We start from the raw sequence: 15,000 nt of genomic DNA, 5'->3' as shown, positions 1-15,000 counted from the left end.
CGGCTGTGCACAAGCTTCTCCTGAGGCGACCCTTTTCCGTGGGTGAAGCAAAGTCCGACTGCTTTGTGAAAGGCGACCAGCTCCCTCCGGCCACTTTTCTGAGTCATACTTTTACAGAAACTGCGGGGAACTCTTTCTTACTCAAGAAACGCTTACTCAAGAGAACACCCGCCTTAGAAAAACAGTGAAAGTAATTTTCTGTTTTTAAAGCCACGCAGGTCCTTTTTAGGAAGATTCTGAAGAGAATAGCCCTGTTTGTCTTTCCCTGAGGGAGGCCCTAACCCCCACTACAGGGCCCCCAATGGGACTCCCAGTGTGGGTGTGACAGTCACTGAGGGGGTCTGTAGCTGGCCCTCAGCTGGGAACCGCTCACCGTCCCTCCTTCCAACGAAAAGCAGCTCCTGGGTTTCCTCTTCGCATCCCAGTGTAGTTTTTGCGTGTGTCACCTTCAGAAAGCTGTGGTTACAGAATATTTTAAACACCCTCTGATGGTCTCAGAGGAGTATTCTACCTCTGTGTCACTCCCAGGGATTGGAAGTGCCTTTTCTTGAGTTTTAGGGCTCTGGGGTGCCAGGGAACAAGGGCACCATGGTGAGCCCTCTGATTCAAACAATAATGGATTCAAATAACAGTGAACTCTCCCATGCCTGTGCGAGGGCAGGTGGGAAAATGAGAGCGAGGGGATATCCACACTGCTCCCTCGCTGGGGACTAGGAACACAGTGGAGGAGGCTGGGGAGCATTGAAGTTTATGTCCCTGGCCCTTCAAATGACTCCCATTTTTAATTTTCAAAAGCTGCAAATACGAGCCAAGTAATGCAGGAGACGAGATTCCCCCTGCCTTTGCCCACTGACGCCTCATCAAACCCATTTTCTTCTAGAAGCTTTTAGTAAGGTAGTGTTTTCAAAAAAAAAAAAAAAGTGCAAATTTTGCGTGGCGAATTGGCTTCTTTGGGGGAAAATTTTGACAGAAAGCGCCTTCCTTGGGGAAGGTCAGGAGTCACTGGTATTAAACCAGACAAGCTGGTAGAGGAGTGTTAATGGCCACAGCAAGCAGATGTTCTGTAATTAGGGGAGCTGTGACTGACAAGACTGGAGAGGTACCGTACACGGGCGGGCGGCGCAAAGCAGCTGCCGCCGCCGCTTCCCCTGTCACGGATGTACACAAGTCAGACCAGCCCCCGTGAGGCTGCCGGAGCAGTGACAATTAGAAACAAAAAAATTGTATTTGATTAAAATAAGTAATACATCACGCAATGCCCTGCTTTCCACCCCGAAGAGAGAGAGACCCAGGATGGACTCTGGCAAAAGTGAGCTTGGGTCCCGTGCACCTTGGAAACGACTATGTGGTGCTGAGGTTGGTGTTTGTCTGCAACTGAGCATGAGCCTTTTGGAAGAGGAAGGATACACTCTTTTCATTGCATCCTTCAGTTTCTGCATCTAAGCAGGCTACAGGGCTTGGCCATTTGTGTGCGTGTTTCAATATATACTTAAATTGTGTGTGTGTGTGAGAGTGAGAGAGAGAGAGAGAGAGAGAGAGAGAGAGAGAGAGAGAGAGAGAGTGTTTAAAGGTGGGTGTGCAGTTCAGAGGTCAACTTCAAGTATTATTCCTTAGGAGGCATTTCTTGTTTTGAGACAGGGTCCTGGGGCTTCCTGACTGGTTGGCCAAAGAGCCTCAGGGATTCTCTTGTCTCTGCCTGCCCAGTTTGCCTGCATAGGTTTTGGGAACAAATTCAGGTCCTGTTGCTAACTGAACCGCCTTCCCGCTCCTGAGACCTGTGTCTTTTATCTCCAGAACATCCACCCCATTGCTTCCCCTTCCTTTCTTCTGGAATATTGCAAAGCCCCTCCTGGTTTTCTTCCATCTGGGTGTCTTTACTCACCCATTCCTGAAACGTACTTTGATCAGGGTAGGTGGATTCACTATCCAGGTATTTCCAGAGTCTGAAGATAATTCTATCGCCCAGCTTGTGCTTTCTGGCCTCTGATTCCAGCATAGTATAGTGCCAGAGATACAGGGAATCTTGGTTATTGTGTGTGTGTGTGTGTGTGTGTGTGTGTGTGTGAATGCAATATGCATCACAAGGATTTGTTGCAAAATCTCTTTCTCTTCCTCTCCCTCTCCCTACCTCTCCCTTTCTCACTTCCTCTCTGTCTCTCTCTGTCTCTGTCTCTCTCTCTGTCTCTCTCTCTCTCTCTCTCTCTCACACACACACACACACACACACGCATCCATTTACAGAAAGCCTATTTTTGTGGCTGAGAAGAACTGGTGGATTTTGTTCTCAAAGGACCTCTGGCCACTTACAAAGGGGCATTACAAAGCAGGGGTGGGGAGCAGTTGGTCCCTCCCCAGCCAGCAGGAGGCAGCCTGGCCTGGCAGAGGTAAGAACAGACATGAGACTTGGAGGCCCTACCTCCCTTGAAGTCCGACTTCCTTAGTAAGGGGTGGGAATGGTATCAACAGACTCTTGGTGGGGTATCATGAAGTTGAGAAGGGGATCACAGGGCTTGGCCACATCATTGGTTTGGCTGTGTTGGTTCTATTTTGTCAAACAAGATCAGGGACCTTACCACCCATGAAGCATTAGACAGTGGTTGTTAAGTTGCTAGGCGACCTGGGGTCCAGCAGGGACTGCTGATGTTGTGTTCATGATTGGGAAGAAGTTGAGGAGAAAGCGTCCCTAGTCGATGCCCTCTGAGTGACGCTTGTATTTTGAGTCTTCTGTGCGCACCTGATCCTGTCTGCCTCTCTTTGGGTCGATCTCACAAGCCCTGTGAGCTCAGAGACATCAAGCAAGTCACCTGGGCCACCAGCCAAGCTTGGGGCTGGAAGGTGAAGTCCCAGGCTACCTGATACCAGATCATCCTCTGCTGGGACATGATGCTTGCCGGTCCTCTGTGCAAAGGCCTGTCCCTGTCCTTCCCTGTGTTGCTGAGCTGCACTGTCTGTCCTCAGAGATGGAAATAATAGCTCCCTGAAACACATTCCCAAACAAAGGAAGAGGTGGAAGCCTGACCCAGGAGCCCTGACGGCTTTGTCTCTCTTTCTGCTGGCAGGCTTCTCCAGATCTCCTACCTGGCTTTCCTGACTTCTCCCTCAGCTCCTCTCCTGTCCCTCGCTACCTCTTTATCTGTCTCTCCACCTCTCTCCCTTGATTTCTAATTTCCAAGCCTGTGAGCTATTACAGGGAGCATAATGATGGTTGCACTTGTCTTAAGCGATGCTGCGGCTGAGCTCATTGCTTTGTAGAGTGCTCCGGGAGCCTTGAAAAACGAAAGGTGTTATGTAAAATGAAAATCGATTCTAATTCTAAATAAACATCATCACTTGAGTTTCCCTCGGTTCACAGTGTTTCATGCTCAAGAAGGGCAGCGGGTCTTCTTTGACTCTGTGTGCTCAGAGCGTAGATTTGGGTGTCCCGGCATCATGGGGCTTGTCATGCCAGGGATGAGGATGGAATCACATCCCAACACAGCCTCACAGTCACATTTAATTGCACCTGGTGAAATGTTTCTCTGTTCGTTATTTATGAAGGGAAACAAATTTTTTTTTTTTTGTCCATAGGGAAAGAGAGCTGACAGGACTTTTTGCTGCAGAGTGGCTCGATACTCTTCCCTTCAGTGGCTACCACCTAGAATCAGGAGAAAGTTTGTCAGAGGAGCAAGCAACCCCCCTTTCAGAAGGAAAGGCTTTCCTCCTTCTCGGTGGTGTAATTTATAAGGACATGCCCGCTACAAAAATGGAAGTTTGAATCATTCCTGTGGAAGAACTCATCTTTCCAAATCAGAAATGTCATAAACGTTAAAATGCCATGAGTGTTTCCCCAAGAAAGGAATAATTTTCTTTTCACTGAGAACACTGGAGGACATAATATACTTCTTGAAATTCAAAATTTCATAGCAAATGCAATTTATCCCTCCTTCGGATCGTTCATCTTCCTTTAAGAAAAGGTAACTGGGTGTTATATGGATTTTATATTTTTTCGCAAAATTATCTTCCAAGCACTTGTTTCCTTAAAAACACACCTGGCATGCTGGGGAAAGAAATGAACATTTTCATCTTTGGGAACATGCCCTGGAAACTTCCGGCACCAGGAAGGACGAGAGAGCTGGCTTGGGTTTGCTGTGATAACTCAATCAGACATACATTTGCTTCCATGGAAAGATCTGAAGCGCCCGAGGGACTCCTGTCTTCCATTAATTTTTCTCTTTCCCTTCTTTCAATTTTATGTCTGGTTAAGGACCTGGGAGTGCCTGTCTGTACTCAGGGCCTTGCAATCACTCTGAAGATGGACAGCCGCATTCAAGAGATGGTGTGGCGGTCTGAACAGGCTGATCGTGCTGTGATCCCAGAATAGGATCCTGTGCTGAGAGTTAAGATGGATCAGATCTCTCTCATTGTAAGGGAACTCGTTAATGAGCACCTGCTGTATGCTTGAATGCTGTCCCACTCTGTGCTGAAGGCACACAGCATCTAGGTGAGGTGGCTGAGGCTTGGAGAGTAGCAGGGCTGTAAATGGAAAAGCAGGATTATACCCCAGGCTTGCCCACCTCCAACCATCACATACATTCCCCCTGATGCTTGGGGAAACGACTTTTAAAAAAAAATCACGTGAGGTTTAAATTTTTTTTCTAGTTATATTTATTACATGCTTATTACAGAAATTTTGGGAAAATACATTACGGTATGAATAAAAACAAAATAAAAGCATGCATGCTATTCACCACCATCCAAGGCAGATAGCCATTAATCCACCGCTGTGTCCTCCCTGTATAGGTGCCCAGAGAATCATCCCTTTGAATCATCTATCCTGTTTTATGAACTAGTAACCAGTGTGTCTAATTCACTCCTGTTGGATGCTGTTCTATGTGCTGTACGGAAACTGTTTCACATTGTTCTGTGAGATCTACTCCTTTGTTGGCTCCACCTTCAGGTGAGGAAGCTTTCACAGGGAGAGCAGAATTTGCTTTGGGCAGTGACCAGAGGACAGCTAGGAGACACAGGAGTCTCTGTTTCCAGGGTCTATGCTGTGCTGCTTGCCTGATGCTGCCTGGAGCATTTCTCAAAACTGTAAATAATCTTAGGATCCACCTCACAGTGTATCTTCACTGTGGTGTGCCAGGGTTTCCCAGCATTCCTTGCTACTGACTACTGCGGCTCTTTCCATTCTCCTGCTATTACCAAACGATGTTGGAAAGAACACTTTTGTGTCTGTCACGGACATTCTAAATGAACGCTTCCAAGAAATGCGATTATGAGTCAAATGGCATTTTAAAAACCATTGTTCCAAAGATAAAATATCTTGTATATCATAGGCCTACAGAGCCCTGAAGCAGCTGAAAGTCATCTCTGGTAACTCTGTCCCTCTTGCTCCTTGCAGGCACAGGCAGAGCAAGTAGCTCACTTGAGGTCACCCAGGTCACCCTTGAATTCTGGCTGGTGCTTTGCCTTGTGCTTGGGCCCTTTCCCAGAACATACTGCATGCTCCTCTATCAGCTGATGTGTAGCAATCCTCTTTCTTGCTTTTGCTTGCAAAAGGACCAGACTTTCAGCCAAAGCATAAACCCTGAGTGAGCTCTTCCTGCACAGCCATGGGTTATGGGACACACCACAAACGGACTCCTTTCTTGACCTCTCCACATCCGAACAGCTGAATGTCACTGGTGGACATGGAGGCTGCTAGCCCTTGCCTGGCTTTGGCTGCATGATCACGGTGATCTGGAATTTTGGTTTGGAGCATGGCATGTAGTGATTTCTACTGAGGTTTGATGGACTGATGCTCTGGTCCTCTGTCTAGCGAAGGGCCCCTGTGGCTTCTTAGCAGAATCCAGACATCACTTTGTGTGCTCCCCTCCTGCCTCCCTTCATGCCCCGGGGGGGGGCGGGGGGGCAGTAGGCTATACTGAAACACTCACACATTCCCATTGACCGTGAGCCAAGGGACCTCCTGTCTTTCAGCTCCTCCTTCATCTGTCACCAGTGGCCACTGCCACCCTAGGGGAGGTCCTGTTTAAGTCCATCCTCTGTCCTCAATCTGCGAAGCTTACCTGCCGCTTGCAGACCTCCTACTGCCACCGACTCCTTGCTGTCCTCTCCATCCCAGATCCCAGCATTGGGTGCCCCCTTTGGTTCTACTGAGGGAACACGTTTTCTTCTTGCACTACAAAATCAATGCACGCTGGAATGGCTGCAGATGCCGTCAGCAGTTTCTGGGTGTCACCCGCAGAGCCAGAAGTTGCTGGACCCCATAAATGGAGAATTCAGAATGGTGACGATCCACCCACAAGGAGTGCTAACTAAAGAACTAGACAGATTTTTTTTTAAAAAAGCCATTTGTTGAGCTGCAGAGATGGTCAGTCAGCAAATGCCTCCTGTCCAAGCAAGAGGCCCTGAGTTTGATCCCAAACACTCAAGTAAACAAAAGGGAGTGTAATAGCATACACTTGTGATGCCAGCACTGGGGAGCAGAGGCAGGAGGATCCCTAGAACTCATCGTGCAGCAAGTCTAACCCAGCTGGTGAGCCTGAGGCCAGTAAGAGACCCTGCCTCAGCATAAGTAAAATAGAAGATGTAGAGAGTCTGAGACATGGCATGAAAGGCTGATCTCTGCCCTTGGTATGCACACGAATACACACACACACACACACACACACACACACACACACACACAGTGGGTGCAACAGACAGGGTGGAAGTTCTGTGGTGTCCTAAGGAAGAGGCATCAACTCAGCCAGCATGCCAGGATCCATTCCCCCTCCTACATTTGTGTCATTAATTAATTGATGCATCTACTCAGACTTCCAGTACTAATTACTGAACATCTAACAAGGTGCCAGGTATTTGCCTAGGAGTAGACTCAGAAGTGGGGTTGTCAGGCAGCCCTCTGACGGCGCGTATTTATTTTCGGCACGGCACCGTAGTACTCCTCTAAAACAAACAAAGCAGTGGAGGGTTCTGGTGCTCTGTCTGCGAAGGTGGAGTGGAGTTGGCGGCTCGGTGTGATGGCCGCACACGTCTGCCTCATTAATCAAATAGCCTGCCTAATAGAGAGTTCTCAGATATGCCGTGTGTGAATCGCCAGTTTTCAAGGAATTATGATACAACACAACATAGGAACCACGCAGCTCATTTAGGCTGTGTTAGATGTGGCAGAAGTCACCTGAAGGGCCGTGCTTAAGAGCCATCAGCTTCGGAATGTCACACTTGCAGAAAGCAAGTCACTGGGAAAGGAATGGGCTCTCTTGGCTCTGGCTGGCCTAATGCTTTTGCAAACAGAAAACTCAGACTGGGGAGAAAATAAAAATAGACACACACCTTAATGGAGCCCTCTGCAGAAAGAGGTGGGTGGGTCGGTGCCGCGGGATCCGGGCAGAGTTCGGGCAAGATCCGAGGGCTAGTAGACACAGCGTCCCAAGGTGTGTGTCTGGGGGGGCGGGAGGGATCAAGCTCAGGGGTTGGGACAGAGGCGTCAAAGGTCATTTTGTTATCCCCAAAGATCATCTATCTGTTCATTCTTTTCTGCATCTCTCCTCCCTCCCATCCACTCTCTCCCTTTCTTCATCTTTCCTCTCTTCCCTCCTTCTTTCCCTTCCTTCTTTTCCCTCTCCCCCTCTCTCCATCCATCCTTTTCTCCTTCCTTCCCTCTTCTTTCTTTCTATAAATGTCTTTGTCAGTTTTATCATAAGTGGACTTTGGTTATTACTGCTTCCCCACCCCCATCTTTCCCTACCCCCTTCTCTTAATTTCTATAAGCTGTCTGTCAAGTCCTCCCCCTCCAGGAGGTTGCAGTTGGATGAATCAGAAGTGCTTTGTGAGGCCTGTGAGGTCTAAGTGTCACAGCTCTAGGACACAGGTAGAGTTAGCACAGTGCTGTGTCTTGGCTGCAGTCCCCAGAGGGGGTTCTGTTAACAGTTGGTTTCCTAGGCCATGTGAGTTTGGAAACCTTGTCAGAGAGGTTACACAGTCAAGCCCCTGATAAGTCCTGCAGCCATTTCCTCTGGCCCTTTCCTGAGGAGGCTGCTCATCTCTCCCAGTACCCCTGATGCACAGTAAGGCTCAGCTTCTTAGACCACTGGCTTGAGATACCTGAAACACTGTCTCCTGGCTGGGTGGCCAGTAGGCTGCCAGCCATACTTCCCTGGTTTTTCTCAGTTAGTCTCCATGTATACCTGGCCTGGCTCCTGGGAGGGTAGCATGGGCAGATGAGAGCCTAGAGTCAAGTCTTCCTCCCTGGGTTGGAGCGATGTGTAACAGTCCTCTCTGTGGGTGGCAGATGTCTCTCAGTGTGGTCGCACACTTAGGCCTGTGACACAGACTGGCCTTTTATTCCTGAGGTGCCACTCATTCCTGCTAGGAAGCCTGACAGCTTTCTGTGCCTGGGGTATGACCTGGCACAGTGGTGGAGTCAGCTGAAGGCCAGCAAGAATTCCTTATTTTGTACAATTGCTCTCCTTAGCTGCATGCTTCCAAGTGCCTCCCATACTGCTTTGAGGAGCTCTGTTCACCTTCTCTTACCCAGGTGAGATGGAAACTTGGTTTTCTAGCTGGGCCCATCCTTTGCCATGGGAACCTGGAAACAGATGCTGAAGAAGGCGGGTATCCCCAGAGCTAGGTAGAGACACACCTCTGAATTAGCCAGAGGGAAAGTGCTGAGCCAGCTGCTGCTGTTTCCCTCATAGCACGGTACCCAGTCCCAAGAACAGGCTTGGGATGGAAGGCATTCTGAAGTATTTGTTTTAGATATTGTCACCCTGACTCTGTGAAACAAACTATGTCCAAGGCGTAGTGGCTCACCACCACAAGGATTTCTTCTTCCCTCTAACTTTTGTGTCTTTTTCCCTTAGAACTTTTCTCTCTCTTCTCTCTCCCTCTCCCTTCTCCAATCTGTGGATGGAATTTATGGTTCCCTACATGCTAGGAGCGCCCTCTACCACTGAACTACATCCCAGCCCTCTCTGTGCTTTTGTTGCTCCTTAGTCTGCGGATCTTATCCAGAGGCTGGGATCCCTTTACCAGGCTTTTGGCTGTTCTGGCCAGGCCTTCTTGAAGTTCCCAGTATGCTTAGGCTTGAGCCATGAGCCTGTCAGACTCTTTAACAGAGGCCCAGGAATGTCCTGTAATGGTGTGTACTCAAATATCACAGCAGTTGCACAGCCTATTTTATCTCCCAAGAGCCGACTGGCTAGAGAAGACTGCCAAGCCCCAAGTCAGCAGGGTGGGGTGTGTCTTCACCCACCCTGGGGTCAGGGAAAGAAGAGAAACTCCATGCGGATGAAGGTTCTTCTGGTGTTCATTTCTTTGAAGTTGGCCCTGGAAGATTTACACACAGATTCTGAGCTTCTTTGGGGCCAAAGAAAAGAAGGAGAGTTGTTTAGATGTCAGAACCCCAGCGACCTCAAGACATAAAGTAGCTATATCTGCTTCTGCTTTCTGAGGGTGCTAGGGGGAAAAAAGCCATCAATTCCATTCCGTCGTCGGCATCACTTTCTGAAGAGTGATGTGTGTGGTCCAAGATCAAACGCTGCTGGTGGATGCAACCCTTTGGGGTGGCTGACTTATCTATGGCTTCTCTAAAGAAGACAGTCCTTTATTTGTTCTCTAGTCTTCTGGACTGACTAGGACATTAGGACACATTTTAAAAGCTATCTATGCTTTGCTCACATGGCCTTAGAAAGGTTGCTGTCTTTCTCAATAAATGTGGAGGTTGTGGGCTGTTGCACTTGTAGTTGGTACTACAGGAGACCATGCTGACCTGTTCTTCATGATAGGGCTTGAGCAGTTGCTGCCTCCCATCCTGCTTCTTACATCATAGACCCTCCTGGAACTGCTTATCCAAGTTTCTGTCTGCTGGGCAAACCCCTTCTCCAGCATCCATTCCCAGGAATGGTCCTCCACACTGGCTCTCCTGCGACATTCTACAAGTCTTGGACCTCCACAGGCTGGTGGCAGACACAGCTACTCATTCAACACCCACCTTCCATTCATCTTGGCTTAAAAGTTCCTTATTTTAAAAATTAGATATCATTCAGCTAAGAGGGAACATGTGATGGAGTCCTTGCCAGGTGAGACAGAGTTCCAGGTGTCCCTGCCTTTGACTTTCACCACCTTCTCTTAACCCCTTGACAGACTGTCATGTTTTTTGTTGTTGTTGTTGTTGTTGTTTTTGTTTTGTTTTGTTTTGTTTTTCTGGTCTGTGGCTGATGGCATCCTGGTTGGCATGAATGTTCATTCCTGATCTTACGGATACCTTGTTCTGAATTTCTGATGCTGTTAGGTAACAGCCACCTCGACAAGTCTGTGGCTGGGGTGAGAATCTCCTCCTTCCCTGTTTCTTCAGCGCTGCACAGGTGTTATGGAATTGCTGTTTGTTGAAAGAATTTGGCGTGGTGGTTTGACTCATACCCGCAGTCCTAGGATTTGGGGAGATAAGCAGAAGTTCAAGGCTAGCCTGGGTTATGACTGAAACTCCATAGGAAGAGTCAGGTTGTTTGTGTCTTTTAAAAAGAAGAGGGCACAGTGTTGGATGGGAGGGAAGTGGAAGGGGTAGGCAGATCTGGGAGATGGGGAAGGAGCAGGGACGTATGATCAAAATACATTGTACAGGATTCTTGAATGACTAACACAAGATTAAAATTAAAATTAGGAAACACATTTTGTATTTCTCTATGGTGACCCACCTTCCCTGGCTCCCTCCTCCTGAACCCCCCCCCCTCTTGCCTCACCTACCTCTTACTGCCTCTGCCCTTTCCTTTCTGAATCTCCCTGTGTGCCTCTTTCTCTTAGAAACAAATTCTTTTTCCGTTGCATGGGATGTTCCAAGTTGTTAGACATATTCCATGTGTGTCTTGGTCTGAGGGTTCCCAGGGAAAGGGGGACCCATCTAACATGTCACTGTGAGTGAAGCTTTATCAGTGGGTTCGTGTCTCCCCCAGCTACCTCCCCCGCCATCACCCTCTGATCCTCCCTGGATCCAAGTGTATCTTTCTACACCCGTGGCCCTGCCGTTCATCTCCCTACCCAGCGGGAACCAGAAATAAACCCCGATGCATTTCAAATGTGAGACAGAGAAAGGAAATGGAGAGAACGCTGCCGGCGCTGGCTTCCACTGCCTTACAAATATAGCGTGGTGACTTGAATTCCGTAAGAATTAAGCTCTGGTCTCTTAAAATGCATGCAAATTCTTGCAGAATATATATGAAGAAGTCACTCTAACTGTGGAGGCTCTTCGACTCCCTTGATAAATGGGGCTTCCAGACCACACTTTATTGAGTCTCTGATTTTTAATAATTTGAATCCTGCAAGATTTAATTCTGCATAATTCTGGCTGAAATCAGCTTTTGATTGAGTTGTAATGGCTCTGTTATTGTAAATATCTCCGCATGCTAATGCCGCGCTGGAATTCAATAATATTTAGATGAAATTTTTCGCCTCCAGCGTCACGGGGAGCAAGGTTTGGAAATCAGGAAGTTTATGTCACAGTGACATCTATTTTGGGGAACCTGCAACATTTTTAAATGCAATAAACGGTCATCCCAAGACAAGATTTAAATAATTATGAATCTTAAATATATATATATATATTTATGTGGATCAATTATAATATGTAGAATATTATAGTATGAATAAAATATATGAAAAGTCTTAAAATATGTGTCTTTATTTAACCTTGCAGTATTTTCTGAAATATACCCAGTAGTGCAGTGGAGGAGGGGTGAGATCCTGAGCCCTGAAGCTGGAAAGGCAGGGGGCAGCTGCCTGTATCAACACCATTTTGTTTGGGATTGACAAACAAAATGTTTCTTTTTTTCTGTTTTGAAAGACTCTGTTTAAATCCTGAGACTTAGTTTCACTTGTTGTACAATCAAGTGAGCCAAGAAGCTGGAGTGACTTCATCATAGAACTCAGCATGCTCAATGACATCTGGGTCACTCTCTGACCCATCCCCAACCACAGCATGGTGTGTGTCTCTGGGTGCTTTCTTCACTAGACTCAAGGCTGTGTCTGTGTACGCACCTGTGAGAGTGGAGTCTTCCTCTGACATGGGGAGTCCTCCTCTGTCATGCTTCACTTTGTTTTTGAGGCAGATTCCTCTCTCTCTCTCTCCCTCTGAATGTAGAGCTTGCTGTTTTTGCTAGGTTCCTGGCTGGCCAGCAGGCTCTGGGGATCTGCTTGTCTTTGTCTCAACAGAGGGAGGTTAGAGGTGTGAGCCATGTGGATTTTACATGAATGCTGGACATTTGAGGGCTTGTCTTCATGTTCTCACAGCAAACAAACTACCCACTGAATCCTCTGCCCAGCCCCTAAATTGAAGGTTTCAATGGGGAAGCACTTTAGTCCTCATGACTTCTGGGGAGACGGAACATCCCTCCCTTTTATAGGAGATGGAATAGAAGAATAGAGGCATGGATGGAGACACTACAGCTTCTGAGTAAGTGGAGAAACTGGGGTTGAGCTCAGGCATCTGAGGCCCCAGGACTTTGCTCTCACTTCCATGGTACATAAAAACACTGGTTCTTTGCCGTGTCCTTGTCATGAGATGGATTCTAACTCTGCTCTTGCATCTGCTTCTGAAAGAGCAGCCAGGAGGTTGTAGTGAGGGCTTGCTGAACACTGAGGACAATGCTATGGGAGACTAGAGGACAGCTAAATAAACCTGTTGTGAATGGAGAACCAGATGTTATGGCTCAAGTCTTTATTCTCAGCACTTGGGAGGCTGGGGCAGAAAAGTCAAGAGTTCAAGGCCAGCTTGAGCTCTATCTTGCCACAAAAATACACAAGCAAAAAAGGCAGTGTTGATGCTGGAAAAAGAGAACACAGGAGAGACACTGAAAAGGGGGACACATACAGACAGGTGTTGAAGATACCAACTTGCTTTTTCTAGTGGATTATAATACAAGAGAAATGAACTAAAGAAAAATGATCAAATTTTTTTTTCATATTAGAAGAAATATGAAGAGCCTGGAACAATCTTTATATCTGACAAAACAGTAAGAAGAGATCCTTGGGCAAGACATATGGTCTCCTGGAAAATCCTGCTTTCCAGAAAAAGACCTTAAGAGCATGGCTGTGAGACCCTTCCCTCTTTTATTTGGAAGTGGAGTTGAAGTCAAATATTTATCTTCGGTCTTAGGCATGGGAATTAATAGCAGAGAGGCATTCAGAGATGGCATACAACATACTCACCTGTGCGCATGAGACTCTCAAGGGAGATGTCTCAACAGGTTTCTCCACAGTATGTATATGTAGGATTTGGGTGGCTTTCAAGTTACATCCCCAAGTGTTGCTAAGAAACCTTCCTCCCCTCTCCCATACCAGTGAGCACAGATGTAGTCTATGAGCAGGTTAAAAGTCAAAGGATTTTTTTTTTCAAATAAAAAGTTATAAGGAAATCCTCCCACTTTGATTTTGGAAAGTCAATGATATTGTCACTATGCCCAGTAAGGTCTCAAGTACACCATGCCATAGCCCCTTCTGCCGCTCCAAATGGCTTTCAAGGATTGACAGCAGTGTCTGAGAAGAGCCTGCTCTCAACCCAAGGTGGTGTCTCTCGAGAGGAAGTGGGAGCCTGATTTTTATAGAGTGAGCCAAACCTCTGAGATTCCCAGAGAGGCCACAGGATTTTAAAGAGAGGATTGGCAAAAGCCCTGTTTCTTTGACAGACAGGGATGAGACAGCACAAAAAGACTCCTTTGGACATCTGTCTTTGGTCTATTTACCCTAGGCAGCAACTATGTAAGAGCTAATCACAGAATGTAGATGACAGCCATTTCCTATATAGAATGAAGAATGTTCTACAGAGGGGATCCAAGAACCTCAAAGACCCATTTCTATGGGGCTTCAGTGGGCTCTATTTAAGGGATTGGAAATAAGTTGAAGCTTGGGTTTGGGAGTGGTCCCTGCCCAGCACTTGCCAGGGAATCCTGACTTATCTCTTTGGGGCAGGTATGCCATTTGCAGGCTCCCTGTTTTTATCTTATCACACAGGTTGAGGACCATGGTCATGTGACTGGAAAATCATTTTGTGGTGGACTGCATCCGAGCAGGCCCACCTGAACTTGTAGTTGACCTAGTTAATGAAATATCAGACTTCAAACCTGGAGTCAGACTTCAGAGGTCTTGGGAAAGGGGAAATGTGTTGGTCTTATATTATAGAACCAATAGTAGACTGTTATGCCTTGCAGATGACTATGAATTATTGGACAATTCTCTCATTAAAATCAGAAACTGAGTTCCCTTAGCCTTAATCAAGGGTAGGATGTTTTGATGAGGCAGTGTGGCTGATAGGAGGTTACATAGCTTCCAGATCTTCTTCTGATTGAACCAGCAACTTCCACATGTACCTCTCAGAAGCTTGAACTTCCATGTATAACTTCTGATGATTCCCCCCAGTAAAGTCCTCAAGAAGTGCCTCTACGACAAGAGGAGGAAGAGGTTCTGGCAACATCTGAGCACGCCACATACATAGAACCCCATGCAAAACCAGGCTCTCACCAAATACCATCCCTGAATCAGCCAAAGTCACATAAGACAAGAGAATAACTGCCCAGGCTCTGCCTGAATCTGTGACCCACAGAGTACAGTATAATAAGACAGCCATTGTTTGGAGAATTGTTTGGTTGCATGGTAACCGATAATGGGAATTGCCACCACTTCTCCAAGTCATTGTCACCACTAGGATGATGGTGATGCTGCTGCTATATTACCTCTATCAGCATCTGTTAACTCCAAGGAAGCCCCTACTGGTGTCTGTGATGCTTATATCACAGCCACAACTTAAACTTTGGCCATGAAGGTTGCAGATGAGGCTAGCATAGAGCCTTGTGTGAAACGAGGGAAACACCACTCTCTCCTTGTGATAACATTGTAATGTTATTTCCCATTAAGGTAAGCCCCCTTCTGTATAGGCATTTGCCTGGGGCTTTGTACATACCGCTTAGCTGTCTTATTTATTTATATATATATATATATATATATATATATATATATATATATATATAT

This window comes from Psammomys obesus, unplaced genomic scaffold (genome assembly GCF_907164565.1).
Source record: "Psammomys obesus unplaced genomic scaffold, mPsaObe1.curated_primary_1811, whole genome shotgun sequence".
Classification (NCBI taxonomy): domain Eukaryota; kingdom Metazoa; phylum Chordata; class Mammalia; order Rodentia; family Muridae; genus Psammomys; species Psammomys obesus.
This window is presented reverse-complemented; position numbering follows the sequence as displayed.